The following is a 5301-nucleotide window of genomic DNA, read 5'->3' on the forward strand; positions in this document are numbered from 1 at the left end:
TTAATAGCCGATTGTACCGTCTAAACTAACTTTTATGGTCGGTTTTGCCACCTAATTAACTTTATTTTTACCACCTTAACTTTGATTGTCTAGATAATATAGTAAGTAATTAAACTTAAGTGATTGCTAATTTCTAAGTCTCTGTGGGATCGACACTTATTATTACTATACTTAATAAATGAACTGTGCACTTGCGAAAATAGGGCATAAAGTTTTAAAATTTGTAGTGTGTAAAAAGCCCTATCAGCATTCTCATTTCTTTTGTTTGTGATGTAGTCAAGTTTAGTTTTTTGATGATGTATGTTGTACATTGATTTCTTTATAAGGGATAGTGAGCTGCATTTAGCTCGTAGAACTTTAGCCTATATGAAAAATATCAATAGTTACCAAAATAGTTTTACATTAATCAATAGATACTACAAGAAATAAGGTTTTTAGTGATAGCACTTAGTGATGATATCCAATTTTATCGTACATAAATTAATTTTATTGACAATATTAATTATTGTCACACAACACTAGTTATTTGTGACAATTTGTATTGTTGTCAAAATATATTGTCACAACACTAGTTATTTATGGCAATTTATATTGTTGTCAAAAAATATTATCAATAATACTATCTTGGAAGGAGTGGAAAAAATTCACCTAAAATATATGTGATGACTCCACCTCCCCCTAGGGCGTACCCAAGGGTTTGGCCGACCGCCTGCCCAACTCTCGTCAGAATTCACTCATTCACTTCAATCAACTCTCAAGATTAACCGTTCAAACCTCCAAAATAACATTGAAGTTCTACAATTCAACCAATAATTCAATCTTAATTGCAACCCAAAAACCAAATGCAAGATACAACATCTAATTTCAAAATACATTCTATCTACCAAAAGTATAAGTGCAAGAGAGTTATACATACTAGTTTATACTAATTGCTCCGGACTTTCACTCTTGTAAGGAAAACAAAACTAAAGGAATGAGGTAAAAGCCCAGTGAGGTTCCAAAACAAACAGTCAAGTAGGTAAAGCAGGAAAATATGACATTTAACACTTCACACACTTTGCACAGTAATAAGTAGTCATTCAAGAAATAAACATTTGATCATTGGAAGGATACATGCTCACTTGGAGCCATTCATTCAGTCATTCAGTCGCCAACCATTTCTCCCTTATTCCTCCAACATGTGAAAACATTTGAAAATAAAACTCCAACAGTGATCATTTCATTCAGATAGTCATTTCATTCATTGTATTTCATTCACTAGCCAGTTTTCCACTAGATTTCGTGGTCATACTCGAGTATACCAAAACAGTGGCCTCGGGTCACCAACCTACCCGATCGAGTCCGCTTCTGGCTCAAATAGGCTAGCGACGAAGGGCAAGGGCCCAGTTCAGTCAAAGGCTTACATTCATGCACAAGTAACATTCAATCATTTGATCATTGAAAATTCACATTCATTTAGGTCGAGTGAGATAAAGTACACACTCATCCATTAAAATTCTATTTAACAATCATTGAAAAATGTTTAATAGTCAAGGAAACATTCACAACATTCCACATAGTCATTAGAAGAACAACATGCAAGGAACACTCACCGATATCAGTAGATTAAATATCAACTCTCTAGATGATAACCTTGATCGCTACCAAACCCTGAGGCAAGATTCACAATCACAATAGATTTAAACTTAGTAGATGCAACTAGCCAAAACATACACGTATAGTATTCCAAGGTATTCCATATACTTTGAACTTTGAACTTGAGACTTTAAGATAAAATCCAACACAAATATTCTAAAACTGAGGAGAGCAATTTAAGCATCCAAAATCACACCAAATTATGGTTTAAGACCTAGAAGAGTTTTTCCAAAGTTTTCCAAGTCCCACTCAATTCATTTGACAAAATTTTCAGTTTTGGTGACATTTTTTGAAAAAACATAACTTGAGTTTCGTAGGTTGAAAAATCACAACACTTACACCATTACAAGATAGACTCGAAGCACTAACAGGTTTTGGAAGACATCTTCATGAAATTCAGCTCATAGGTTAGTCAAATTTCAGTTCAAACTCACTGCTGTCTCACGTACAAAAATAAAACAGTCATGGTTTTCAAGAAAATTTGCTGGTATTTATAGGAGTTGAAGCAAACCCTGCATTTTATACGGTTGAAAATGCTATGAGTCTAGTTTCAAACGCAACAAACAAAACTCGATTCTGACTTTCCTATATGAAGTTAGAGTCAATTTTCAAAAGCTGCGCAGGGCTTCCTGCGAAAATTTTCCAGCAAACTAGTAGTTTGGAAAACTAGGGCTATGTTTGGAGGTGTTTTTGAAAAACTTCACTGTAGCATTTTTTGAAAAACTACTATTGTCGTTTGGATTGTTGTTTTTGAAAAACTCTTATTTTTTGAAAAACACATGCGTTTGGATTGAACAGTTTTTGAAAAACACCTACACAATAAATCTTAGTACGGTCCATATGTGCATTAGTACGGTCCATATGTGCAATTGTCCAATAACTTCAGGTCATTGCAAATGTGCCACAGCTAAAATAATTCAATTTCCAGATGTTGTAAAATTAGTAGCACACCATGACCGTAACCCCTGTCAACGATATGCAGAACTTAACTGGACGAAGGTATTTTTGTACCATACCTTTCACAAAGACATGAACTAAACCTGTGAATGGGTGATATAGGGGAAGAGAGCAAAGTACTAGTTAGCAAATATAATATAAAGGTCCAAATCCGTGGTCGACATAATACAGTAACTATTCCCAAATCAAATTTATTTGTTAAATCACAACATTTGATCGATAAAAACTAATAAACTTGGATTTATTTCGACTTATCGATTCAAGGCCATGCAATGGAGTCTAGTTATGCGCATTCCAATACATGTGTGCCGCCATAGCCCGCCGATCTTCATTCCAGTTATCTATGCCCTGCTGCGACATATCGATGGGTTGACCCGGCTGTTGTTGATCCCCTGCTATCTGTGCATCTGCAAGGGCTCCGAGTGCAGCTTCTTCGTTGAAGTACTCATCCGCTGGGGAGTAAGCGCGCATAAAATTGTGCAAAGTACAATATTATTTTGAGTTGCAATTAGGTAGTTCTGCATTGGACCCTTGAGTATTGGAAAACGCTTCTTAAGAACCCTAAATGTGCGCTCAATAATATTTCTAACCGAAGCATGTCGCCTGTTAAACAGCGCTTTAGCAGCCCGCTCATGATGCGTGCACTGTGCACCCCTAAACAGTGCCATAAACCCTGGCATGTTTTTGTAAGCAGTATCTACCATATTTCCCTAGCAATTATGTCATACAATTGATGTCAAGTATTGCATAGAAATAGAGAAACCCTGAATATAACAAGTTTGTATCCACGAAAAAATGCCATAACAGTTAAGCACTTTCTTATCTCATATCTTGAAACATAACAAGTCCAAAACGTACCATGCCATAGATAGGAAAACCCGAATCCAAATCTAGCAAGGTTTCTTGGAGAATTCGGGTATCATGAGCACTACCCTCCCAACCGACCCGAACATAGACAAATCGCATATCATGATCGCAAGCAGCAAGCACATTCTGTGATAAGTCACCATGTCGATTTCTGAACCTCTCTCTTATCTCTACTCTGCACCAAGCGGAGACGTGGGTCCCATCTAGTGCTCCTACACAATCCTATACAAATTCGATATTTTAAACAAATTAGACTAAGTCCTTGAGCAAAGCAAAAAAGTAGGACTCTATGTTAAAAACACATACCCGGAACCACGGCATGAGCAATGCATTGTTCAAAATTCTCGGGTGAGTCCCATCCAAGTTTGCTGGCCCTACGAGATCACGACCGAGTCGAACCAAGGCTCGTAAGACACGGTGAACATGTCGATCAATCGTCTCCGTTGAATGCTGGAACCGCTCGGCTAGAACTCGGTGTCACTCATCATGGCTCAAGCACATTAGAGTTAAAACAACCGATTCATGAACCCCCACCCGATGAGAAGGATATGCATGCTAGTAACCATGATTAACCAATAAATCGCACAACTGCAGAAACTAGGGAACATCCAAGCACATGTTTTCAATCATTCTCGATTCATGTCCGTTTATAAGCTCAAGCACGTAGTCCCACCCCAAGTGCGCACTATCTCGGACTCTTCTCCTTCTGGGGACATGATTAAAGAGAGGGTCAAAAAACATGACACCTAGGAGTACAACTGCCATAAGGATTTCATCGTGTAAGTAATCGTCACCCTCGTCGTCCAGGTGTCCGCCCTGAATGTGCCCCTGGTCATCCATCCCACTGCTACCACTTTCAAGAAATAAATATCAGAACCAGCGATACCCTGCACATTTACGATTAAGTAGAGTTAATAAATCGCCAGTCAACACCACTTCCTTGCAATGCAGACCCTTTATCACAGTCAGTTAACAAAATATAATATATAATAAAAATCAAGGCAATATTTAAACAAGAAACTGAGCAACATAACAAGAAAAGTAGGTTTCGAAACTTGTATATACCCCTGGTTCATCACATTAAATGCTACTATTTCTTATAGGTATACAACAAACAGCATGATAGTTGTGTGAGGAAGGGGATGAACTAAGTCCCTCCGAAGAATTACAATTGCCCACCTTAGGGGGCACAAATGTTGTAGTAATACTTTAAATCCTGCGTACCCATTCAAGCAAGCTACCAAGAATCTCCTTATTCAACTTAAACGAGAGCCCATGCACATAATAAATAAAAGGCAATATAAATTAAACAAAGTGCTGGTGCCTTCGTACACTAAATCGAATTATTGAATATCAGAAAAAAGAAATACACTCAATCGTCAAAGAACATGGAACTAGCTGCCGCAAAGTTTCCAAAATCAAACTACGTCTCTCAATAATAAAAGTTCAATAATAACTCAACGTTCGGGGACATAAAGATAAAAACGAGCTGCCAAGATGAAAAATACGGGGATGCTATGAGCATCTATAGGGGGGAGGAACCCTCGATATCTCACAAAAGCAAGACGGTCAGCGTCTGTAATGCAGGAGAACCAAATGATACGCTCCTCTTTCGACCGGAGGAGATCAGCCATCTGCAAGTGCACGTTTATGTCTAGATGAAGAGCGCAGAGGGGAACCATTGCAGCTTCTAGCTCCTTATCGGCATCTATGGGAGGATTTTTACTCTTCGAAGGTGAAGAGACTGAACCACAGAGGCTAGAGCTCTTTTTATAGCTCAAATGTGTCTCAATGCTGTCTAGGACGCGGACGTACTGCTGGAATTGGGGGGAGGAAGGTGAG

This window comes from Coffea eugenioides, chromosome 9 (assembly GCF_003713205.1).
Source record: "Coffea eugenioides isolate CCC68of chromosome 9, Ceug_1.0, whole genome shotgun sequence".
Classification (NCBI taxonomy): domain Eukaryota; kingdom Viridiplantae; phylum Streptophyta; class Magnoliopsida; order Gentianales; family Rubiaceae; genus Coffea; species Coffea eugenioides.